The sequence below is a fragment of the Lissotriton vulgaris genome, chromosome 8 (genome assembly GCF_964263255.1).
Source record: "Lissotriton vulgaris chromosome 8, aLisVul1.2, whole genome shotgun sequence".
Lineage (NCBI taxonomy): Eukaryota > Metazoa > Chordata > Amphibia > Caudata > Salamandridae > Lissotriton > Lissotriton vulgaris.
The window spans coordinates 250760003-250787811 of NC_141696.1; positions in this window are offsets into that span (position 1 = coordinate 250760003).

The window sequence follows — 27809 nt, forward strand, 5'->3', positions numbered from 1 at the left end:
CACACGCGCAAATCACAACATACAGTGAAAAATGCACTTTGCCAAGCCTGAGCTAAAATTCAAACTAAATGCACGTAATCAGAGGCATAGGAGTAGCATGTTATGGCATGCACGAGGACAATGTGTAGTAAAGGTGCTTTCAAAAACTCTTCCGCGCTGACCATTTCAGATACCAGACTGTGCCAAAGCCGCCTTGTTTTTGTGCGTGTTGACTCTTTCGAGGCAGCCATAGGAATCTTTTGCTTCCCAGTGGGGCCTGGGGGGTTGGTAATAGTAAACAGATTATTAATAGTTGGTATTTTTGCATGCCTATTGAACGCAGTTTATTGACCTTAAAAGGATGAGTGCGTAAGTCACACATACCATGGTTAAATGCATAAAGTCTTATTGGTGTATGAGGTGTGGGTTACAGGATGCAGGGATGACAGTGGGGCAGTCAGTGTCCAGCCTGACAGGCTGGGGACAGAAGGCTGGTCTTCCCGCCGTGACCACCATAAAAAAATTGAAGAGTGGGAAAGAGAGAAGGAATTAATTTAAGAAGAAAATGAAATTAGGAAAAAAGAGAAGGAAAAGGGGAACAAGGAAGAGAAGGAGGAAGGAAGAAGAGAGGGAGGATAACCAAGAAAGACCAAAGAAACGAATGAACTAGTGTGAGAAAGAGGCAATGAAAGGAAAGGGGAGATTGGAAATAAGGAAAGAATACAGAGGAAAGGAAAAAGAAACAAAGAAAGTAAAGGTAAAAAGGTGAGGAAGAAATAAACAAATATGAAAATGAGGAGATCAAACAAGTTAAAAATAAAAAAAAGCACACTCGGAGGGGGGAGGAGAAACGCGAGACACGGCCTGGCGGCCGTGAAAGTGAAAGTACGGCCGGCAGGCCGTGGGCAGTGAATAATTAGGGGAGGAGAAATGCCTGAGGCAGAGCGCACACTGGGGGATGCCTGTGGGAGGGAGGCAGATGGCTTTGATGTGCACGCGCTTTTCACGGGCACTGCATTGAATCGCCCGATGGTTCAGCTCTGGTTAAGCCCCAATATCTCTTGCCAGCAATGCACAAGCGCATTAGCAGGCGAGACCTAAAAAGTGGGTGGCTACAAATGAATATTAGGAATTGGCTTGGAACTCACATGAAACTGATACCCTGAGCAGATGTCACAGGTTTCCAGAACTATCATGTAGCATACCAATACAGATGATGTATTTTGTGTTGCATCAATGAAGTAGAAGAAGGAGGCAAAATATCTGTAAAACAAACTAGTATCGTATAATTAGTACAAAACAATGCTACAGAATCATCCACTGCAGTGTAACCAGTTAGGGCACTACTCATCTCTCTGCATTTACAATAGAAGTTTTCCAAGGTGAAGACCCCAGGGGGGGGGGGGGGGTGGAATCCATTTATGTGATTCAGGAAACAGTTTTCATTGCCGTTATGCAACATGTTCTCACAGAAGAGATCATTCATTTCATTTGCTGTTTCAGGCACAACACAATACATACATACATGGGGGAGGAAACCAGTTGTCAAGGAATGAGCATGATTAAAGTGCTCTGTAGATACCGTTCAATAAGAGTGGGCTTTCACTTTGGACCAGTACAGCACTGTTATCTGACCATGAGGAAATAAAAAACCAGCGAGCACCCTGTTTGGACGGGGCGATATTTAAGCATATTGAGGTAAACACATAGAAGATCAGAAAGAGTCACATAGGGGAATGATGACACATTTTTCCTTGCCACAGGAAGACTTCTCGCCCCACAAAAAGAACATAGCATAGAATCTAAACAATTTCCTTAAATTCTTCCATGGAATGCTATAGGTTAAGCTGGGAAGTTTAGCATAGTTTATATTGGTGGAAGTGCTCTGAATTAATAATACTTGTAAGGAGAATCTTAAGGCAGTTGAGAAAAGTTAGTCTATCCATTTCCAGATACACCTTGATAGTTTAGATGAGATTGAGAGATTAGGAGTTAAAGTCTATCACAACACCTGCCAAAATAATTGTTGGCTACCTACTGGTGATTGGTAACACGGACAACAAACTGAAGCACCACACAATGGTTTCAAAAGATCTGATCTAGAATATGTATGCCGTTGAGAGGGCAAAATATGCCATATATATACTGCAATCAACAATTGCATACATAGCAAGAATAGATAGATATCACTATTTCACAGCTATGCTAAGAATCCTAAACCTGTTTAGTTGAGCACTCGAAAGAAAAAATACTTCGCTATTAAACACCCGTTTTCAATAACGAGGGAAAAGTTGCAGACCCAAATTCCTGATAAACTGGAGGCAAACATTCTTGTCACCTTTCTGCTAATTGGCTTTTTCCATGCATTCAGACAATAGTCCATAGTCTGCAGAAAACATCAGTCCATGTCAGGCTACTCGACTTGCCACAAATTTAGAAATCTTCATAATACTCTCACTCTCTCATCCCAACTGAAATGACCTCTGGGGTAGCTACTAGTTAATTTTCAGAAGCCGCCCGATAAGGTGGGTTGGAGCTACCTCTTTGATGTGATCCAAAGGATGGATTTTTTGCCCCGATTTTTATCTTGGCTGACTCTTCTATACAAACCTGACTGTTAGGACTCTTGTACATGGTGTCTTGTCTTCCTCATTACCTATCAAGAGAGGCACTTGGCCATACTGTTCTAATTGTTACTTCTTGACCTTTCCATAGCGGCATATCTGGATCATATGCTGAGACTGGATGAGGAAATTCATTAATTCCAGTGAGAGGCAGTAGCAGAGGACCTCGTTTTATTATACCTACTTAACTTTGCCACTCCTTGGAGTCTGGTTCTTGTCATGCAGCTTCTTAAATGCTCAGTTTATTTTCTGGCCTATGGTTCAATTACTTAACTTAATCCACCAGTTTCTAGTGATAAACACGATGTGCTTGGAGATCCAGAACTCAAGGTAGACCATGATGAAGTCACTTACATAAGCATTTGTATGCAAAATATGCACACTCATTGCAGGTCTGAAAACTTTACCCAGAGACATGCACTCTGTCATGAGTGCCGAGGCCAGTCCCTTCTACGTATCTTACGCGGGGACCGGCAGAGGAGTATAAAGCTCCTTCGATCCAACACAAAAACACTTTGCGTTCTAGTGTCTGAAATCGAGCCTTGGTTTCTAGCCTCCTTTTGCTTCTGGGTTGTGGCGGGGTGTGGGAATTCCTGTTTGCCGGCTCGGATGGCACTCGGCATCTTCTCGTGTCTCCTGCTCGGCTGTCGTTGTTCAAGTGTTCTGTGGTGGTGCTGAGAGTTCCTGCTGACGGCTCCTTGAGTTCTGTGGTCCTGATTCTCTAATCCTGCAAAATAACAAAGAATATTCAGGCATACAACCCAGTAACAGCGCTTTGTCGCTGCACACAAATATATTGTTTATTTACACTCCTAATGCTTACCTGTGGGAGTTCATGTCCTTGGAGATCCGCTTCTTTTTGTCTTGCTCTCATGATTAGGTGCGTTACTGACAGGTTAAGGAACCCTTTTGCTCATTTCCTAATATTAGGGAGAATTAAGTTTGTGTACATACATGATTTAAATTTTAAGGAGAGAATATCCTATTCATATTGATCATTACGAAAGAATATACTCTACTGATATCCAAGTGGAGGAAATATTGATCAGGGAATATTTTGATAAATTGAATATTCCCAAAATCTCTAATAATAGATTTAATCAAATAGGCTGTGATATAAGTCACTTGGAAATTCAGAAGAGTATAAAAGCCACAGCGGGAGCAAAGGCTTCAGGGATAGATGGATTCCCGATCGAATTCTATAAGGTTTTTTTAAAGGAATTGGAAGATCCCTTGAAAAATGTATTTAATCACATTAGAGTAGGCGGTAAGATTCCCTCTGAGTTTAAAGAGTCCACAATTATTAGTTTTGTTAAGAAGGGCAAGAATCCGGAGGATGTAAATTCCTATAGACCTATTAGTCTATTGAACTCTGACTATAAGGTTCTCATGAAAATTTGGGCTCAAAGATTTGTGTTTGCAGCCCAGGAGGTAATACACCAGGACCAAACGGGTTTTATAGCCGGTAGATGTATGGCTGCTAACACAGAATACTTAATACAGGCGTTAGATTATTTTAATGTTAACTCAATTTCTGCATGCATTCTTATGATTGATGCAGAAAAAGCATTTGATTTAGTCAACTGGTCAGCGTTATTTTTTTCCTTGGGTTATTTTGGATTCCCCGCCCCAATTATTAGTATGTTACAGAATATTTATGAAGGGGCATCAGCCCAGGTGATAATCAATGCTAAGCAAGCAGGGAAGAATAAAATAAACCGGGGCACTAGGCAAGGTTGCCCTTTATCACCCCTGCTTTTCACCTTTTTTTATCGAACCCCTGGTAATAAAAATAAGGAATAATGATGCAATATTTCCCCCAATTGCTGGAATGTCGAAGTTAAAATTGTTTGCCGACGACATTATCCTCTATATGGCTCCTGATAAAGAAAATATTTTACATCTTATGAAAGAGCTCCATGAATATGAGAAGATCGGGGGTTATAAGATCAATGAGAAAAAAACGGAAGTTCTCATTTTTAATTCAAATTTAGATTTCCTTCTGTTAGATCTTCAGCCTCAAGCAGGAAAAAGGGACCCAATAAGATATCTAGGGATTTATGTGACCAGAGACTATCAAGAGCTTTTTCGACTGAATTATATAAAAACAAAGAATAAAATCAAGAGCCTTTTAGAACAATGGGACCTATTGCCTTTATCATTGATTGGTAGAGTGGCATTGATTAAGATGAACGTATTACCTCTGCTTTTATTTTTGTTTAGTAATATTCCAATTAAAGTCAATATGGCCTTTTTTAACGAACTTGAATCCATGATGAGAAGATTTATTTGGAATAAAAAGGCCAACAGAGTCAAACTCGCGGTGATACAACTTCCTGTAAACCAAGGTGGGCTCGCTCTTCCCCATTTAAACACATATTACGAAGCAGCTTTTTTCGATATTATGGCAGGATTATTAAAGGCTAGACAGACAAGAGACAACTTTTTTTTGGATAGAATGCTTGAGGAATCAGGCTCTCAAATTTTTATCTTTTTAAAAACTGCAAAGCTTCCAAAGAAAACACGGTATAAGACACTGATAGGGTATTCATCAAGATTACGGTTTTTATTTAAAAACACGGTTCAGATGGATCCATTTATTTGAAACTGTCAGAATGTGCTAAAATGGGTCTTAGGATATCTTCAAATCACCTGACAGAATGGGAATCTGCCGGATTTTGCGAAATAAGGCACCTACTCATTCAAAATACGATAATTAGCTGGCAAATGGTTATAGATAGAACGCATCCTAGGCGGCTCATGTTTTTTCAATACCTGCAATTGATTTATTTTATAAGAAAAGAAGTAGGGAGTTTAGATACAACACCCAATGTCTTGTTAACAGCGCTATATGGGGAGAAACATAAGGGTATTGGATTTTGGTATAAAAAGTTATTCCCTTCTGGATCATCTTCTATAATAGTTAACCATTTGGAAAAAATAAGTCTCACATTACAGTGTGTATTATCAGATAAGGACTGGGAAGTAATATGTCATTTAGGAAACAGAGCACTTCGAGCAGCTAACTATAAGAGAATGTCTTTTCTTTCTCGCTGGCTGGCGTATTATACCCCGGAGGCCTTACAGAGAATGTTCCCTGAATGTGAGAATAAATGTTTTAGATGCAAAACTAGGGGACAGGGTGGTTGGTATCATATTTTCTTCTCATGCCCAAAGTTAGAATCCTTCTGGAAAGAGATTTTCGCAGATTTGGAGTTGGCAACTGGGAAAATTCTACTACCAGAGGCGGAGGTGGCCCTTTTTGGTATCTGTAAAGATAGGAATAGGTTCAATAAATCAGAAGAAGTGTTTATTTTTATTTCCACTGTCGTCACACGGTCCCTGATTTTACAAAATTGGAAATCTACGGTGATTCCATGCCAAGTTAAATGGGTTAATAAAATGAGAAGAACATATCATTTTGAGAAAGCCTATGCAGGTAGAGTGGGTGCAATTGTAAGATTTGAAGGGAATTGGAAACATTTTAAGAAGCTTGAATTGATAAAAGGAAGGTGATTGTTATATTCTAGTTAATTTTAAGATGGTATTGCATTTGTATTTTAAGAAATACAAGTATCCATTTGCTGTGTTATATCAACCGTTAGTGCACTTTATCATATATATCAGTCAAATTTTGCACGTTATTGCATTTGCACTTTAAGAAATGTATTATATTTGTGCTGCTATACATTGGCGGGTTTAGCACTTTATTGCATTAGTCACTTTATATAAGCCAATTTTGCACGTAACCACACTAGCACTTTTAGAATTGTATTAATATTTTTGCTGTTTTAAATCGTCGGTTCTTCCACTTTATTGCATTAGCACTTTATGAACCGTATAATAATCTTGATGCTGCTTATTATCAGTCGTTTACATATTGGTCAATTTGGTACGCTTTTGTACTAATATTTTAAGAACGGCAGTAATATTTTTGTATATTCTTGTTGTATTATATCGGTAGGTTTAAAAAAAAATTGAAGTATAATATCAGTTTTTTCTCTACTAGCATTTTTATACCGATATGGCCAGTCGTGCATTATTGCAGTTTTTGTATTTTCACTGTGGCACTTTATTGTCTAGGGTTGTCTCTTGCATATTGTAAATTTTTTATCTAATTTATGTCTAATTATGAAGAATTTAATGTACCAATGTATTTTTTTCTCCTACATAGTTAATAAAAAAAAAAAAAAAAGAATATCCTATTCATCTCAGAGATTAATAGGTGGGTGAAGAGTCTCTGTTTGCCTAGACTATAAGTTCCCCTTCTCCATATGCACTCAAGTGACATTTATTTATTTATTTTGCAGACAAGTTTACAATCATTTGGACCTTATTCTTTTCCTGTTTTCTTTATGGAAGATGGGAATAGCCAGGTACTTTAGCCTCCTACACACTTTATCCAATATTCCTTTTACACCTAGTAAATATTCTTTAGTGACGGCCTTTATCTCTTTTTATGTAGAGATATCTCCTGGTTGCCTAGTCCATCCCATGGGTGAGGGTCGACGTGGGACACAGATCTTGTCCATCCCGGTTTCATTCCCTTCTTCCCCTGGTTCACTGCCTTTTACTTTGACTTAGTTGGTTATGTCAGGGACCAAGGAGATGTGGGGATCGTGCTTCCTTGCAGGATGCTCCTGCGGAAACGTGAGTACATCTGACACACTCCACTTCCTTTGGCCCTGCTGGGGCATGTTGCCATAAAAAAACTCCCTTATTTCATACTAATATATGGTCTTCATACCTGCCCACACAAAATTCCTCCCATTGTATTCCATACTTTTAATGCCTTTTTAGGTACTTATCAAGGAACGGCAAGACCCATGAGTGTCCATGACTAGATTTTGCAAATCAACCTCTTAAGGTAAAACTGGTATGTTAGACATATATAGCATGTTACTATCAAGTATCCCACCATCTGGTGCTTGTCAAGTGGCTTTTTGGTGAGTGAGGGGACCCAGCTTACTGGTACGAGAGATAAACCCTGGAGGACTGCTTGCTCTTGCACCATTTGCAGGCAGCCCACCAGCCACTAAATTACTATTCAAACTTTGGAGAGAGTGTGTGAAATTCAGAGGGCAAATTGACAAGTGAGATTCAACTATGGGTAGTTAGCAGGATGGCCTAAGAAACCTCAGTATGGGTTCACTGAATGGGATGTCATCAGCATTTGACAATTAGCTCAAGTGACCTCTATATGGGTTTCACTGAATGGTATTTCATTGCCATTTCACAATTATAAGATGTGGTCGCACAAAAGTCCCTCACTTCTTTCTCAGACCTCTCAAATAACATTGCCCTTCACAAACCTCAGTTTTTCTGCTATCAACCATTACGACCCTCAATTACCATGCACCCTAAAGCAGACACGGATATTGTTGCCTTCAACTCACTTGAAGGTAGGATCACAATCAGAGGTTTTGGGACAAGAAGTTTTCTCCAATCTACAAGTCCTTCTTTCGAAAACTCCTGATTCATTTTCATCTTTACACGAACCATCGGAGGGTGATGTGGGAGATCACTTGGAGTATGACTGACAAGACATTCTTATGTCCTTGCTTGTGTTGGCCATCTCTGCCTAATTAACTCTTATTCAATTTAAGTACTTACAAAGACTGCACTATGAAGAACCTGGCTCAACCAAATGGGATGTGACTTCTCCCCAGCCTAGTTGTCGTGTCATGAGGTTATGACCACCTACCTGGGAATGTTCAGTAATCCAGACTTTCAGAAAGCTGGTCCTTAACTGACCAGCAAAGGTTCATATTCAATACATATTCACCTCCATAACTTTGAGGACACTGATGCACATAATTATACTAAGATCTTGTCGCACACAGGCTTATAATACCTCAAACGTTTATAGCTCAGCATCGAAAGGCCACAGACCCCCTCCCACTATGGGAATAAATACAGGGCACAAAAAAGAGTATCTATCTATAGGAATTGCTATACAAAGGCAGGTGGTCACTTAACAAGCACAAAAGATCTAGGACCTCTGGAGACACACTTTTCACTATTAAGGGAGATATCTGTCCCAGGAAAATGAGATTGTCCTTTATGGTCCACCCATATGACTTTTCTATATTAAGTGTACCTGCTATCCACGCTTATTTAGTTTAGTCTTGTTTATATAGCATGAATTTTCTGACGAAGGTGGAATATTATTGTTCTGTTTGTAATATTACAAATCGCAATAAATATATATATATATTTTTAAAGAAAAGATTGAAAAGTAAATCACAATTTGAATGTTATATTCGCATGTAACCAAAAAATCATTTGGAATGTATTACACATTGGACAAACATCTAAATAGCAGGCATATGTGTTGAAGCAATGGGGCTGTCTTACTCTCCTCTGCAGTCACGTAGGGCCCTGAACCACTGTGAAAGAATACATAGGCTCAGGAGGCTGCAGTGCTTTTGGCTGCTACTTCATGGCTCCTTCTCCTAATTAAAACCGGGGCCCTCTTATTGTTCCTCTCTCCTCCCCACCACTGAACAACAATTGCATTAAGTACCATAGACCTACCCAACCTCTCTGCTGAGACGGACTCCTACACACACATCCCCTCATACTCAGAACCAGATCCAGTGGCTTTGCCTTCTCCTACCTCACTCCCAAAGCCTGAAATGACCTCCCTTTGCAGTCAGAGCCGTAAGAAACTGAAGACATGGCTCTTCACCTTGCCTCAGTCCACACCACTCCTGCTTTTCAGTGCCAGCATACCCTCCCAGGTGGGTTGTGCATTCTACAATACCAATAATATAACTGTTCCCTCCCTCACCACCTCAACCAGCGACTAAACAAAATAAGAATATGTTAGCCACTAGTAAAAACATGGATGTGCCAGTGGGAAAAGGGAGAAAAAAAAGACATTGGATATCACCAGATGGAAGTGGCTAACAGGATGTTCTGCATCTCTCCTTAACAGTGAGAGTTTATACCATGACAGTATCTCTTATTTAACCAATGTTCTTTGTTCTATATGAAGCTTATATTCTCAAAACTGAAGCATAAAGAGAGTAGAGTAACTTTACATATGTTTCTAACCTCCTCCTCTATTGACAATATAAATACCTCAAGCTGCATTACTGTGCATTGTGATTCATATAAATAACAATACATTTATAACTTGCTAAGAAACCCTTCGTACTTTAACATCAAATATACATATTGTGAACCAAAAAAATCACAGACACTTGGGTATTTCCTCCTAAACGTCAAAATATTAAGGGCGTGACTGCTTGGCAGACTGCCACCCCATCACAAATGCGGTGGCTATCCCATCTGCTTTATTACAAGTGCTTCATATTCTGTAGCACTTATAAGTGGAGAATATTTTTGCCATGTTTGCAATGGAGTAACCTGTGTCCAAACTTTAAGTAACGCCCCGTGTCTATTGCAGATCCATATTCACTGGTGACTCTTAACATACCCACGGCACCTACTTAGATTTTCTTGAGTTTCAAAGAAGTTTCCACTATTCTTTAATTAGTGTCAATCAGGAGCGTCACCCCACTGCTTTTAACGGTATAAAAGGGGTTGGTGATGGATGGAGACTCTGAATCAATCAGACACTCACTCCCAGTCAAGAGATCTGGGTTTAATCCATCACCGTTCTTTAGCCCACTCTGCCACCCCAGTTCAGACATGGCTATATGCAAATCAGTCTGACCCTGTGCCTCATGGGAACAGTGCAGCCCGAACTGCCAAGCCATGTCTTCCCTGGACCGGAAACAAGCTTCCGAGGACCGGTTTCTGGCATTCCAGCCTTCTTCAGCCCGGCTTGCTTGAATCCAGTGGCAAAGTGAGCAAGGGACTCACATCTGAGCATACCCTGCCACACTTATGGCGGCCAAAAGCGGTATAAAAGGGGTTGGTGATGGATGGAGACTCTGAATCAATCAGACACTCACTCCCAGTCAAGAGATCTGGGTTTAATCCATCAATGTTCTTTAGCCCACTCTGCCACCCCAGTTCAGACATGGCTATATGCAAATCAGTCTGACCCTGTGCCTCATGGGAACAGTGCAGCCCGAACTGCCAAGCCATGTCTTCCCTGGACCGGAAACAAGCTTCCGAGGACCGGTTTCTGGCATTCCAGCCTCCTTCAGCCCGGCTTGCTTGAATCCAGTGGCAAAGTGAGCAAGGGACTCACGTCTGAGCATACCCTGCCACACTTATGGTGGCCAAAAGCGGTATAAAAGGGGTTGGTGATGGATGGAGACTCTGAATCAATCAGACACTCACTCCCAGTCAAGAGATCTGGGTTTAATCCATCACCGTTCTTTAGCCCACTCTGCCACCCCAGTTCAGACATGGCTATATGCAAATCAGTCAGACCCTGTGCCTCATGGGAACAGTGCAGCCCGAACTGCCAAGCCATGTCATCCCTGGACCGGAAACAAGCTTCCGAGGACCGGTTTCTGGCATTCCAGCCTTCTTTAGCCCGGCTTGCTTGAAACCAGTGGCAAAGTGAGCAAGGGACTCACGTCTGAGCATACCCTGCCACACTTATGGCGGCCAAAAGCGGTATAAAAGGGGTTGGTGATGGATGGAGACTCTGAATCAATCAGACACTCACTCCCAGTCAAGAGATCTGGGTTTAATCCATCACCGTTCTTTAGCCCACTCAGCCACCCCAGTTCAGACATGGCTATATGCAAATCAGTCTGACCCTGTGCCTCATGGGAGCAGTGCAGCCCGAACTGCCAAGCCATGTCTTCCCTGGACCGGAAACAAGCTTCCGAGGACCGGTTTCTGGCATTCCAGCCTTCTTCAGCCCGGCTTGCTTGAATCCAGTGGCAAAGTGAGCAAGGGACTCACGTCTGAGCATACCCTGCCACACTTATGGCGGCCAAAAGCGGTATAAAAGGGGTTGGTGATGGATGGAGACTCTGAATCAATCAGACACTCACTCCCAGTCAAGAGATCTGGGTTTAATCCATCACCGTTCTTTAGCCCACTCTGCCACCCCAGTTCAGACATGGCTATATGCAAATCAGTCTGACCCTGTGCCTCATGGGAACAGTGCAGCCCGAACTGCCAAGCCATGTCTTCCCTGGACCGGAAACAAGCTTCCGAGGACCGGTTTCTGGCATTCCAGCCTTCTTCAGCCCGGCTTGCTTGAATCCAGTGGCAACGTGAGCAAGGGACTCACGTCTGAGCATACCCTGCCACACTTATGGCGGCCAAAAGCGGTATAAAAGGGGTTGGTAATGAATGGAGACTCTGAATCAATCAGACACTCACTCCCAGTCAAGAGATTTGGGTTTAATCCATCACCGTTCTTTAGCCCACTCTGCCACCCCAGTTCAGACATGGCTATATGCAAATCGGTCTGACCCTGTGCCTCATGGGAACAGTGCAGCCCGAACTGCCAAGCCATGTCTTCCCTGGACCGGAAACAAGCTTCCGAGGACCGGTTTCTGGCATTCCAGCCTTCTTCAGCCCGGCTTGCTTGAATCCAGTGGCAAAGTGAGCAAGGGACTCACGTCTGAGCATACCCTGCCACACTTATGGCGGCCAAAAGCGGTATAAAAGGGGTTGGTGATGGATGGAGACTCTGAATCAATCAGACACTCACTCCCAGTCAAGAGATCTGGGTTTAATCCATCACCGTTCTTTAGCTCACTCTGCCACCCCAGTTCAGACATGGCTATATGCAAGTCAGTCCGACCCTGTGCCGCATGGGAACAGTGCAGCCCGAACTGCCAAGCCATGTCTTCCCTGGACCGGAAACAAGCTTCCGAGGACCGGTTTCTTAAGCAGTGCGAGAAAGAAGAAACATAAAATGATAATAACTTAGAGGTATTATCATTTTATGTTTCCTTCTTCTTTGCAGGCGGGCAAGCGGAGTATGCTCTGTCTCGAAGCAGGGGAGGAGTGGTTTGCCCACTCGTAAGTGTGCAATGACTGTTTTGCCAGCCCTCTCGGGCAGCCTGGACTGGTCATGCGCACTATTCCCGTTCTCCATCAGGCTGCCTTACAGCAAATGGTGTAAATCTGTTCAGTAGTGTTTGAGAAAATTAAATGATATACAAATGGGGATGCTTAGGATCTGCAAACCCTCCCAATCTTGAGCCTTGCAATGTGATTGGCTGCCAACACTTCAAACCAGGAACCGAGTTACAAGTAAAAAGGTGACAAAACAAGAAAAGGGGGCAGGGTAGAAACACCCTGACCCCCTAGGGCCAAAAAAGCATATTTTGTAAAATTTTCTGCAGGATTCGCATAGGGTCTGCAAATTCGACAAATTGTTTTTAAAAATGAAGCACGGGCTCCCACGCTTTTTATTCTTTAAGCCCCCGGGTGGGCAAGGTCCCAGGGGCAATGCCGCAATTTCAAGCCACCCTGTTCAATAAATGCAGGGGGCACTTGGCTCCCCTGCTGCCCCGGGACCGCCACCTCCCCAGGATCTTTTTAATTTAAAAGGCATGGGTGGTTCCAGCCCACTACCGTGCTGCCCCGGGGACCACCACCATATCCCTGAGGCTTCAATGATTAAGTGTGGGGGGACCACGCAGCCTCCCCCACAGCCCCAGGGACCACCACCTCCTGGGGCTTTCTATAAAATTGAAGTGTGGGGGGCTCAAGCCACCCCACACTGGCCCGGGGACAACCACCTCCCTGGGGCATACATTAATTAAAATGGGGGAGTCCGTTGCAGACCCCCGGCCCAGGGACCACCACCTCCCTGGGGCTACTCACAAGATGGGAGGGGGCACCCAGCCCTCCTCCAGGAGCCCTCTTTGGCCCTGGGGACCGCCAGCTCCTAGGGCTGGCTCTAGCAATGTCCCAGGGACATTGCAGTTTGCCATGGCATGGCATGCCAAAGCAAACTTCTGCTTTTCCTTATTGGAAGCGAGAGCAGAAAAACTTCTCTCGCTTTCATGAAACGAAGCAGAATTGCTTTTGAGCAAAGGGAGCTGCATGTTAGCACTCCCTCTGTCCAAAAGCAACGCCGGCTCCCGCAGGAGGCAGCAAGCGGGCAGGGACTGTGGGGGCCTTGGGGCTCACCCTGTGGTCTTCAATGTGAGGCCAAGCTCGGGGGATGGGGTCCCGTGCCTAAAATGGCCCAGGCAGGGGGACTGCACTACCCATTTAAAAAAAAAAAAGAAAAGAAAGGATTTGCCATGCCCCGCGCGGCCCCCCTCCAAAATGTTTTTGTTTAAAAAATAGACATCCGGCCTTGGGAGATGGGGTCCCCGGGGTCGAAATCAGCCTATGGAATTGGGTGACACTACATTTTTTTTCTTTCTCTCGTGGTAAGAGACCTGACCCTTCAGTGTGACGTTGCTGTGGATTTGCGGATCGTCCTTGGATAAATAATTAAATAGTGTACAATCCAGAAGGTAGTGTTGCAGTTGTGAACTTTTTTATAGAGCTAGTGAGATTGAAGTTAATAATCATATTAAAAGTGATAGAGTTAGAAATAATATAAAAAATACAAATTAAAAGTTAAACGTGAAATCTGTTGTAATACATTACATTTGTGCTTTTTTTGCGAATTTGCGACAGGTTCGTGAACCTGGAAAATATTTAAAAACAGTAAATGTGTTAAAAAATATATACGTTTTACTATTGGGTCATAGGGTGGCACTAACAAGAGCTGTTGTGTTCATTATGACTTTGTTGGAGCTACATGTAAGTGCTTAAACTTAAGGTTATTGAGAACTCTATCACTTCGGTAGATGTCATGCATATCAAAACGTAGATTGTTGTTATAGATGAAGTCCATCCTATGTTCTCTGAGGTAAGCATAACCAGCTTTATTGACCATTCTTCCTAGCCTTCTCAATCTGTGGACAGAATTGATTTGATCACTTCCATTTATGTCTTTGGCATATGTATACAAAGACAGTTTGAGGGAAAAACAACATCAGTTGCGCAAAAGTATCCTTCATTAGGATTTCCAGCCCTACCTCAGTCAATGTGCCTAGGTCAGTGAAGAAGTGTGGCTCAATGATTAGAGCGGCAGACCCTGATGCAGAGGTCTAGCCCGGGATCAGGGTTCAATTCCCCGCCTCAGCGGGTCTTGGGCTCAAAAGTCCACGGACCTGATAATTCTCGCCTCGTGCCTATTCCAATCATGGAGTCCCACTCTGCAACTCTGGGCAATAGCTTGCTTAGTCTCCACAACGGCCCCCACAACGCTAAGGATGCCTGGCCTCCACCTTGGGGGTGCCCAGGAGTGGCCGCCTCACAGAGAAAGCCAGGATGGGTTCCACAGCGGTATTCGTACAAGCGCCTTGAGACCCTTGCGGGTGAGTAGTGTCCTATACAAGTATCAATTTACAATTTACCAAGGTGCACAATCATGAGTTCAGAGGGTTGATGATGCAAAAAGGTTTTAACCAAGGCAGCAATTGGTGCCACTTTAATCCTCTGTGTGCAAACTATTGAATATCCACATTTTGCAAACCTAGGTCTTTGTAAATACTCCTGTGTTCAGCATTCCTATTGACCCAGAAAACATAGCTGTTGTCTACAATCCATACTGTAAGCATTTTCAAGGGATGTGTGGAAGAAATCAAAAGACGTCTGTAGCTGAGTAAGTCAATTGGTGGAATGAGTGTTATCTAAAATGATGGAGATGGTGCTGTTTTAGAAAAGGCAAATAACTGATTGGTTGGTCACAAACATTTTGCACTTAAAAAATAGGATGCATGTTACTTTCCTGAACAAGCACGTTTCTGATTGGTTATTGAAAAATGTTTGAAAGGTAAAGTAGATAAGATAAGATAAGGTGATATTTTGCAAACGTTAACCACACCTGCTATTTGTATTTGTAAGCTAGTGGGCTGAACTTCAAAATCTTGGGCCAGATGTAGGTAAGTAACATTTACCGAATCTTAATTACCGAAAATTACCGAATTTTACCGATTCGGTAATTAAGATTCGGTAAATGTGAGGGGTTGGTATGTAGGGAATCCAGATGTTCCCTTTTACCGAATCGGTAAAATTCGGTATTTACCGATTCGGTAAATACCGAATCGGTAAAGCCTATTGATTCCTATGGGCTTCAAAGCCCATAGAAATCAATAGGCTTTACCGATTCGGTATTTACCGAATCGGTAAATACCGAATTTCACAAGGGTGCAGGGGGTGTCACTTTGACACCCCCTGGCACCCCCTAAACAGGATTGGGTGCCATGTGGCAGGCATACCTGCCCTAAGGGCAGGTCTGCCTGTCATATGGCACAGGTGTGCATGCACACATGTGCATGCACACCAGAATCGGTATTTTACCATCAAATAGTATTTGATGGTAAAATACCGATTCTGTAATGCTTGTGGGACTCAGAAGAGTCCCACCTACATATCAATTTTACCGAATCGGAAAAAATACCGATTCGGTATTTTACAGAATCTGTAAATTTACCGATCGGTAAATTTACCGATTCTGTAAAATACAGGACCCTACATCTCAAATTGCATTTACCGGTCGGTAACGGCCGAATTCGGCCGTTACCGACCGGTAAATGCCTACCTACATCTGGCCCATGGTGTGCTTGAAACCTTCTGGTACAGTTGAATGTTGCAGAAAATGTTACTATGGAAACTAGGATTAACCAGAATGGGGGAAGGGTTGAAACTTAACTGTGGTTTTAAAATATGAAATGCTAATTTAGATATAAGTGATTTGGCACTAAAGTAAGTTTTCCCAAATCAGTACTATGTTTAGAAGTGGTGTGTTGTTGAAAAATAATACTAGCATTAATTGAAATAGGTTTTTGAACTCCTGTAAGTGTTTGCGGCTCAATCGCGACAACACACTGCGGCACTGCAGTGGAGTTACGACTCCAGTAAATTACAGAACCAGTTTGAGCACTTTTAGAAGAGACTAATAAAGGGTTAATATGTCTAACCAATAGAAATGGGTTTCAGAATTTGGCAAAGTTTGCCATTACTGGTTTTACCTTGTTGAGAGTGGTGCATCACATTTATTGGGTGGTAAAGAGAATCTTTTATGAGATTCTGGTATTCCATATTCTGTAATACTATTTAAGAGGTGAGTTACAAATATGTAAGGTGTGTTATGTATTGTGTAGTAGTGCTTCAGTCTTTGTAGTGATATTTATAACTTTGAAAAGCGTTATTTATAAAGTTTGCCAAGTATTAAAGAAGTGTGATCTTTGAAATATGTTATCAAATATACGAAAGTGTATTGTAGTTTATTTTTTTGTACTGAAATTAAGATTGAAATAGGTTGTTCATAGTAATATGTGTGCTTGAGTTTCTAATGATAGTATTAGAGAAAACTGATGTTTAATTCATATTGACCGATGTATTAAACTATTTGCCAGTCTATATACCTCTCTGCCCAAGTTCCCTGTATTATGATCAGAAAGTAATACATACAATTTCTTCTAGAAAAATTTAGAGAGTATGCCGTCTGAAATACAGATGTTCAAGCATTTTTATGGGTTTTCTATGTATCATGTCACTAGCAAAAGACACAGACATACGCATGCATACCTTCAGAAATATGGTTAGACTTCTAACAGTGACATGGGAAGGATTGCTGATTTAAATTTGGTAGGTCTAACATTGTGAGCAGTCAGTGAAAAATGAAGCTGCAGCAGAAAAAATGAGGTTTAACACATGTTGGCTGAGGGATTAGTGATTAGGGTACTTTGTAAGGATGTATGACATTACAACGCATGCTTTTACCACGCATGCTGTTACAACGCAGTTTTTACAACGCATGCTGTTACAACGCATAGCGCTTTGGGGTGCTGGATAGTGAATAGTTTAATTACATAAATAAACACAGGTACACAACAATGCGTATGTTTCTTTTTATGTATGACGCCACTAGCAAAAGGCACAGACACTTGTGTGGATGCTTTCAGGAATACGGTGAGACTTACAACAGTGACATGGCAAGGATTGCTGTTTTTAATTTTGGTAGGTCCAACATTCGCAGGCGTCGCTGAAAACTGAAGCTGCAAAAGAAAAGTGAGCTTTAAGACACATTAGTAGAGGGATTAGTGATTAGGGTTCTTTGTATGAGTTTCTGGAAAGGTACACTTGAAGTATGCTGTATAAATGTAGGTGTCTCCTTGAAATGGAAACTGTAGTCTGTCAAGTTTAAAGATCTGCATATTCTTGTGACTGAGGTATGTGCCTACTTGTACATGTAGACTCACACGTGTTATGCATCTGAAGATGCTAGACGTGTGAAACATAGGTATACAACTATTTGTATGTTTCTTTTATGTATGACATCACTAGCAAAAGGCACAGACACATGCCTGTCTGCTTTCAGGAATAGGGTGAAACTTACAACAGTAACATGCAAAGGATTGCTGTTTTAAATTTGGGAGGTCTAACATTCTGAGCAGTCAGTGAAAAATGAAGCTGCAGCGGAAAAGTGAGGTTTAACACATGTTGGCTGCGGGATTAGTGATTAGGGTACTTTGTATGAGTCTCTGTAAAGATACACTTGAAGTATGCTGTATCCTTTTTTGAGTCTGCTTCAAATGGGAAGAGCAATCTGTCAAGTTTAAAGGTCTGCATGGTCTTGTGACTGAGGTATGTCTCTACTAGTACATGTATACTCACATCTGGCGCCATGGGAAAGGAACCATAAAGATCTAACCTGCCGTCTTTGTGGGGCAGGACCTGAAGACATAACCCACATAATATGCATTTGTCCCAGTTTAATGGACATAAGGAGAACACTATTACGTGCAAAATGGAACCAGGAGGGGGTCAGGTCATGCCGTCAGGCAGTTAAACTGTGCTTCAACCCAAGCGAGATCCAACTAAACTGCAGAACCACAAAATTTCTTGATGCAGTGGCAAAGAGAATCAAGGAGGCACAAAAAGAAGCAACTGCCCAATAGCCGGAAACATGTTCTGGGGTATCTTTTGAACTTTTGGTCAGACTGCAGAAGAAGTTGAACCACTGAAACATTTTAAATTTTGATATTTATTCTTTTATTCTTGTTAGTAACCACCCTTTCTTTTAAACAATGTATTTGAAATTGTGAGTTTTAATTAACTGTGCAATAAACTTTACTTACTTACTTACTTACTTACACACGTGGGATGTATGACGTTACAACGCATGCTTTTACCACGCATGCTGTTACAACGCAAGTATTACAACGAAAACCTTTACAACGCATAGCGCTTTGGGGTGCTGGATAGTGAATAGTTTAATTTACTATTCCAACGCCAGTCCCCGTGGACACTAGGGAAGGTGTTGGATAGTAAATTAAATCTATTCCCTATCCTAGAGTGCCCCCCAGCGCAATGCGTTGTAATGGTTTGCGTTGTAATAGTTGCGTCGTAAAGGCACTGCGTGGTAAAAGTTGCGTTGCAAAGGATGTTCCCCTCACACGTGTTATGCATCTTATGATGCTAGACGTTGAAACACAGGTATACAACAATTTGAATGTTTCTTTTTATGTATGACGCCACTAGCAAAAGGCACAGACACATGCATGATTGCTTTTAGGATTATGGTGAGACATACAACAGTGACATGGGAAGGATGGCTCTTTTAAATTTTGGTAGGCCCAACATTCTCAGGAGTCGGTGAAAACTGAAGCTTCAAAAGAAAAGTGAGCTTTAAGACATGTTAGTAGAGGGATTAGTTTGGTTGATTGCTTTATTTCGATATGCATATATCATAAAAGAGGTACAAGAGATAAAAACAGCATGTCGAAAGAAGTATGACTGTACATTAGATAAAAGAGTAAAACACATTTGATCAGCATAAATTAGTTAAAAAAAGGATTAAATTGATGTGGACAGTCTTCTGAGCCTAATCAACCAAGCCCATTTTAAAAACTTGGCAACGGCACAAACAATAGGAGGGGCTGTATTGGTTAAAAGAATCCGAAGGGCGACAGAGTACTGGCGGGTACCCAATTCTCTGCAGATAGGACCAAGCCAACGTGATCTGGGGCGACCGTAGTCCGGGCATTCGAAAAGAAAGTGTGGCACCGTCTCTGGTTTATCGGGACAAAGAGCACAATAGCGTGATGAGGGCTGGGATTTATTCCACCTGGAGCAGAGGTCGGCCAAGGGTAGGGTTCCTAGCCGGAATTTGATGTACAAGGACCGGTCCATGGCGATTGTTATTATGTCCATGTACGGCTCGTAGGCGACGACATCTTTTATCAGCAGAAAAGCTGCAGTGGTTTTGCAGTGCTGCTGATTACTGATGCGCTTCACACGGACCCACTCCCAAAAAAGTTTTTTTAAGGTCTCCTTCGGGGGAGCGGAGTGGCTATGCCAGCAGGAGTCCAGGCCTAGGTCCCCTAGAAGAAGTTTAATGTCCTTCAGCCATTTAATGCTGTGCCAACCGTCGGAGTGCATCACCTCAGCTAGGCCATCGGCATAAGGTTTTAGCTCCCGTACCCTCCACAGGTGAGCCCAGAGCAAGAGGGGTCGAAGACGGGCCTGATCCCCTATTGCTTTACAGCCAGCATCCATGAGCACTGGGATAGTCGGGCTACTCGAAGGAATGGCAAGGAGATCTTTAATGAATTTGTTTTCAGCCTTGCTCAGTAAATCCACTTTGCCCAGGCCCCACAGTTCGGCTCCATAAAGTGACGCAGGGACCGCACGTGCTTTATATATATCTAGTAGAGGGGCAACACAATGTTTTGTTGAGTTGTTGAACTCCTTAAGGAGGGCCCCCCCCCACCCTTTTGTGGGCCGTTGTCATTTTATTGATGTGGGCGGTCCAGCTCATTGCGTCGTTAAGTCGCATTCCCAAGTAGTCGAATTCTGCCACTCTTTCGAGGGGTATAGAGTTCAGAATGGGAGGGCGGCCAAGTTTGCGGGGTGGGTGCATAACTAAGTACTTGGTTTTTTCCACGTTGATGACAAGTCCCCTGGTGGTGCAAAAGTCCTGGAAGCGATTCAGTAGTGTCTGGAGACCTTGGGGGGTTTTAGAGATGAGGAGGGTGTCGTCGGCGAACAGCAAAGTAGGAATTTTTACGCCTCCCAGAGTGGGAGCGTCTGCTGGTTCGCCGAGTAGGTGGTCTACCACCCCATTGATATAGAGGGAGAATAGGGTGGGGGCCAGAACACAGCCCTGCCTTACTCCCCTCTCGACCCTGATCTTGTCGGTCTTTTCCCCATTCAACCCCCATCTGACCTGAGCATAGGTGTTGTTATGCAGTTTGATAAGGAGGTTTAGTATATACGGGGGCATCCCTAGGCCATGTAGCACCCTCCAAAGTTCCTCCCTAGGAACCAGGTCAAAGGCAGTCTTTAGGTCAATAAAGGCCAAGTAGAGACTGCCTTTGCCTAGCTCCACCACCTTCCAGTGTAGTAGCAGGAGCCTAAAGACCTGTTCGATAGTTCCGGTGCCTGAACGGAACCCGGCTTGCATATCGGACAGGATGTGGTTTTCGTCCACCCATTGTGAGATCCTCCCCAAAATGGCTTTCCCCGCCAGTTTCTGGCTCGAGTCTATTAGGCTTATGGGCCTATAGTTCCCAGGTAGATCCCGGCTGCCCTTTTTGTAGATGGGGACTACCTCCGCACCTCTCCAGGAATCTGGCACAGGGCCTCCCACAATGATTTCATTGAGGAGTGCAGAGATTAATACCCCCCATTCTTCCGGATATGCTCGGAGGATGTCGCCTGGTAGGCCATCCGGACCAGCTGCTTTTAATGGTACCAAGGTTTTAATCTGCTTTGTGACATCCAAAACAGAAAAAAGTTCCAGGTCTTGAACTAGGGTAAAGGGCGGGAGGTTAAAAGGATCGTTAAGTGGGCCTTCAGCGGCAGAATAGAGTTTTTGGAAGTGGGAGAACCATGTCTGGGCATTGATGGTACAGGTCCTCAGAGTGTCGTCGGGACGATTCCTGTTGCCCACCAAATCCCAAAAGCCTTTGGCATCTTTCCCACGACTGGCGGCCAGGAGATCCTGCCAGAAGTTATCCTCCCACTCCATCTTGGCGTTTTTTTGGCAGAGTGCATAGTGCCTCCTAGCCACCCTAGTCCTGGATGGTAATTTGGACTTGACTGCTTCAATGAGAAGTGACTTCGCCTCCCTGCACTTCTGATTGTACCAGCCCTGTCTAGCTCGTGAGCTTAGTTTCCTTCTGTTCGTATTAGCTGGAACTACAAAGAGGTCACTGATAGCCTGGGTTATGGTGCAGAACCTTGAGGCCACCTCCAGCAACCCAACCTCTTGGGGGTCAAGATTGACTAGGGCTGAGGCAAGAAGCTGCCTAATGGCAGAGGTTTTCTCCTCTGAAAGTGCCAACTTCGCCCACTTTAGCCGCCGTCCACAGTTGGCGACTACTGACAGGTCCGGGGCGGGGTTACGAGAAATTCAGGTCACAGTGCTAGTTAACCACCTGTGAGACAAGGTGAGAGAGAGGAGGTTGTGGTCACTCTCGACAGATGGTATAATCACCATGTCCTCCACCATACTCCACAGGTGTACGTCAAGGAGGAAGTAATCGATCCGTGACGTATGCCCTGGCCTGTTGTAGGTATGGGCCCCTGCTTTGTCGGACCTAGTCCTGCCATTGGCAGCCCTCAGATCAAACTCCATAGCTATTGAGTTGATCTGGAGGGCCACTTCTGTCCACTTTTTAATGGGCCTGAGTTCTGGATAGTGAATAGTTTAATTTACTATTCCAACGCCAGTCCCCGTGGACACTAGGGAAGGTGTTGGATAGTAAATTAAATCTATTCCCTATCCTAGAGTGCCCCCCAGCGCAATGCGTTGTAATGGTTTGCATTGTAATAGTTGCGTCGTAAAGGCACTGCGTGGTAAAAGTTGCGTTGCAAAGGATGTTCCCCTCACACGTGTTATGCATCTTATGATGCTAGACGTTGAAACACAGGTATACAACAATTTGAATGTTTCTTTTTATGTATGACGCCACTAGCAAAAGGCACAGACACATGCATGATTGCTTTTAGGATTATGGTGAGACATACAACAGTGACATGGGAAGGATGGCTCTTTTAAATTTTGGTAGGCCCAACATTCTCAGGAGTCGGTGAAAACTGAAGCTTCAAAAGAAAAGTGAGCTTTAAGACATGTTAGTAGAGGGATTAGTGATTAGGGTACTTTGTATGAGTCTCTGGAAAGGTAAACTTGAAGTATGCTGTATAAATGTAGGTGTCTGCTTGAAATGGGAACTGTAGTCTGTCAAGTTTAAAGGTCTGCATAGTCTTGTGACTGAGGTATGTGTCTACTTGTACATGTATACTCACACGTGTTATGCATCTGAAGATGCTAGACGTTTGAAACACAGTTATACAACAATTTGTATGTTTCTTTTGTGTATGATGCCACTAGCAAAAGGCACAGACACATGCTTGCAAACTTTCAGGTATATGGTGAAACTTACAACAGTAAATTGAGAAGGATTGCTGTTTTAAATTTGGGAGGTCTAACATTCTGAGCAGTCGGTGAAAAATGAAAGTGCAGCAAAAAAGTGAGGTTTAAAAGATGTTATCAGAGTGATTCGTGATTAGGCTATTATGTAAGAGTCTGTGGAAAGGTATACTTGAAGTAGGGTGTGTAAATATAGGTCTCTGTTTGAAATGGGAAGTGCACTAAGTCAAGTTTAATGGTCTGTGTGCTCTTTTGACTGAGGTATCTCTCTACTAGTACATGTATTCTCACACGAGTTATGCAATGGAATATGATAGACGTGTGAAACACAGGTAAACAACTATTTGTATACTTCTTTTATGTATGACACCACTAGCAAAAGGCACAGACACATGCATGCCTGCTTTCAGGAATATGGTGAGACTTACAACAGTGACATGGGAAGGATTGCTGTTCTAAATTTGGTAGGTCTAACATTCTGAGCAGTCAGTGAAAAATGAAGTTGCAGCAGTACCCATGCACTCATCCAAATACCCAGGCACTACCCATGCACTTATGCAATCATCCAGGCACTACCCATGCACTCATCCAATCTCCCAGTCACTACCCATGCACTCATTCAAACACCCACACACTAGCCATATACCCATTAATTGACCCAGGTACAATACATGCACTCATAGAATTAACAGATGCACAAGCCTTGTAAACAGTAAAAAGTATTTTGAATACCAGATCAGCACGCTATGGGAACATACAGAAATGTTGATCGACATGATGCAACTGATCCTAGACAACAATGTGTTTCTATTTAAAGACACATGGTATAGACAAAAAGAGGGAATGGCCAGTTTCTCCCTCGAGCGCCAACCTTTTCATGGGTGAGCTGGAGGAGACATGGATCTGAGTTCCCATGGGCAAAAAACTGAATAACTCAATTTTGTATTGGGGTCGTATATAGACTATTGCTTGATGATTTGGACAGACACAGTGAAAGAAAGAACTTCAGGGATTTGTTGCACACAAGAGCAGTAACCAATTCAACATTAGATTCACAAGTGAATACAGTCGGAATAAAGTCAACTTTCTGGATTTTGAACTATACATTAGGGAGAACAAAATACATAGTAAAATATATCTCAAACTGACTGCCTGTAATGCTTTATTACACGCCAGCAGTTGCACCAGCAACATCAAATTAAGGTGATACCTTTTGGAGAAGTTATAAGAGCCAGATACAATTGTAGTCCGGATTCTGATTTCTCGGTTTGCACACATGATATGACCTTACGCTTTAGAAAGAGAAAATATAATCACAGGGTACTCAGCACAGCCAAACACAGAATAGAGAAAATTGATAGACAGGATATATTGAAAGAAAGTATTAAAAAAGATGCGCAAAAAGACAAAGTACATGTCATTACGGATTACACAGAATTATTAGGAATACTAACACATATTCTAAATAAACATTGGCATATACTCAGAGCTGATAAATCCCTGGCGGGGTGTATCACCAGTAGGCCAGAAATCACATATCGTAGAGGAACATGCTTATGAGGCTTACGTTGCCCCAGTTATTTATGTGCCAAAACTGGGACTAATAGGATGACGACCTATACACTTGGCTTCTACAAATGCATGCACTGTGTGAATATCAAGTGGGCATTTGACAAAAAAAGAGTTTGAAGGTCCAAACAATAGGGGGTACAACATTAAATTTAGTATCAATTGTAACATCAAGTATGTGGTGTACGTCGTGAAATGTAGGTGTGGAAAGAAATATGTGGGCAGCACAATTCGGGCATTAAAGAAGTTACTAGAAGAACACATGAGGGCGGTAAAATTAGGGGACATTAGAGATATCATTTTGAAACACATATCAGAATGCTCAGTGCAGGATAGGAACAAAAGCTTCACATTTTATGGCATTGACCAAATACAGAAACACCCGAGAGGGAATAACAGAGAACTCACCCTCAGGAGGACGGAATCAACTTGGATCTTGCAACTTCGAAGTGTGGAGGGAGGTCTCAATGTGGACCATGAGATGCATTATTTTCTGGGTACATGGATTTTGAAATGGATATATTGTGTCATGCTTTGTGTCAACTATGTAATATGGTGTATCTCAGTAGCACATGGCTGAATGGTAACTATGCTGTACTAAGGCTACTAATATCGCTTGATAACTCTTTGCTTTGTACATGGGGATCTGATGGGCTACTGTACCTTATCAAAATACATCATGCTATGTGACTAGTCCGATGGGACATGCAATTGTAATCTAACATAGTTTGTCAAGTGAGCACATTTACACACTCGAGGACCATGTTAAATAGGAGAATGCCATGCACACTAGATTCATGTGTTATCAGATAGTATGACATCCACATACATCCTAGCGAATGGAAACAATAGTCTTTAATTATTAACTAATTTGGACTTGTGATTTCTGGTGGAGCTAGACAAATTATATAATGTCTATTGATTTCCCAAAATGCTTGTAGTCTGACCATAGAACCACACGTATAGGAAGCTACAGTTACGTCAATATCAGTACAATGAGCTTGACGTATCAAATGTCGGACTCGCGACCAGGCTGGACCTGAGCTAACATTATTGTATTTGCACTTTCAAACACGCAAATGGGAGTTAATCAAATTGAAGGTACTTTGTTTGCACCTAGCAACTCACTTGTAATCTATTGGGGAATCGATGTGATCCAGTTTCCCAGACAATAAATTATGTTACAATAGAAATAAATCATCTAACTTATGTGCGTTGATATGAGAACACTCCAATATGGTGCCTGCTTTCTACATTAGATTTAGTCTTATGAATAGAAATATTGTATTTTACTGCTACCAACACAAAGGGAAATACAACACTGGAGCTTCAGAGGTCTGAAGTAGGTAGATAAGTGGGCGATCACACCTTGACGACTATGTGACTACAGTCCTCGCCCCATCGGAACCTTCATGTTGTGAGGAAATAGTGAACCACAAAAGCTCAAAAGGAGTAACACAGGCAACCGTGAGTTATGAGCAGTGAAATCTATGTTGCATACCTTAGCTCGCACACAATACTGGGCCTGAAGAAAGCCATACTGACCCATGAGGCATTGAAATATTATAGCTGAAACATGTTGACCGGATCCGTGAGAGTTCATTGTTTTCTTGGAGCACATTCACCACTGTTTTTAAACCTTGCCCAAGGTCACCACTGTTAAATATACATTTATTGGCTGGCAACCTAGAGGCAATTTTAAATCACCTTTTTCCTCACTTGAGAATCACCCAAAAAAAACACTCCGATATATTCCGGAGTCACAGCACACCCTTGTTGCACTAGGTATCCTGGGTGGGGCTCCAATGATGAAGCATGCCACCAACTAGTTTAGTGAGTGTTGGGTATTTTAAAAAACCTAAGGGTTTTTCCACATGGACAAGTGAAGGACATCTCAAGTAGACAGAGTATGGTAGCATGCTCGCTTTTCATTGTTTAGGGCATTTTTAAAGGAAGGTGGGAAAGTTCTCTTCTCATTGTTGTTATCTTTCTATCAAAAGGTTAGCCCAGGGCCTCCGTTTTACTCTATATGAGTCTCTTATCAGACCCAGCTCCTTCCTGAGATGCTCCCAGGCCCTTCTTTGTAACTCCACTGAATCAAAAAACAGCCTTTAAAGGGTACTGGGGGGAGCTTGGACCTCTCTTCTCCAGTGTGCCCCACCCAGTTTACAGGAATGTAGCAATACACAAATCTTCATGGGGGGATTCCCTCTACCTCCTCTTCTCATGTTTCACCATGCAGCCCTGTGTCTCCCAAAATGGAACCCAGATTTTACCATGTATTGTACTATTCAATATTCACAGGCACACACACACCCAGTACATGCATAAAGCATGCCCACACTGCATTGCAATATGTCATTCATGTATTTTACCACTCACAGGCACACATACAGCCAGCATATGTTTATTACCATGCATGCACTGCACAGTACTGCATTATTTCTGTATTGTGCAATTCGCAGGCATGCATGCACCCAGCACATCTACAGCACACATGCACTACGTAGCACCACACACCAAACGTATGTAGACTAAGGATCAGTTGAGCAAACAGCAGCAGAACTTTAAATGAGTGAAACTTTAGACCTCACTTCAGAGACACAGGTAAAAAGCACCTGTTCACTCCTACTGATCACTACACAGTATACTGCTGTCACCGCGCTTATGCTGCTTAACTCATGGTAAAAACAGTAGCCTTTCCATCACTATGCGGATATCGCTTTGGGTGCCCCTCCAGGTTCAATAAGACCACAGTCTGTGAGACAGTCTCATGTCATGGCACACACGAATGATCCAGGTTTGCCAACAAAAATCAGCATTAGGTATCCAGATATCAGCACAGCTGGTCAGTGGTGTACATTCATTACCACGTGGATTACTTTTCTGTTTCAACGTGCCCACTACATACAAATCCAAGAAATCACTGGTGGAAACCCTACTTATTAGCTATAATGCTAAGAATTTTATACCTGCCTTACTGCTAGATATAGAAACAGAATATCCTCAATCATGGTAGTGGTCTCTAATTTTTGGGGAAAAGGTTGGACATGCAGAACAAAACTGACCACCTTGTGTTGTCATTCTTTATCCTGAATATTGAGGCACCTTGTACTTTACACTTTATAAAGTAGCTCCTGTAGAGATGTAAGTTAATATTTTATGGGTGATTGAGGCAAATTGAAAAATAGAAGTTTTTAGCGGCGTTCACGCAGAGCAAGCTTTTAAATTGATGTCTTAATATTCGTAATTTTCATGCCCTCACGCAATTCAATACATTCTTTGAATTTAACTAC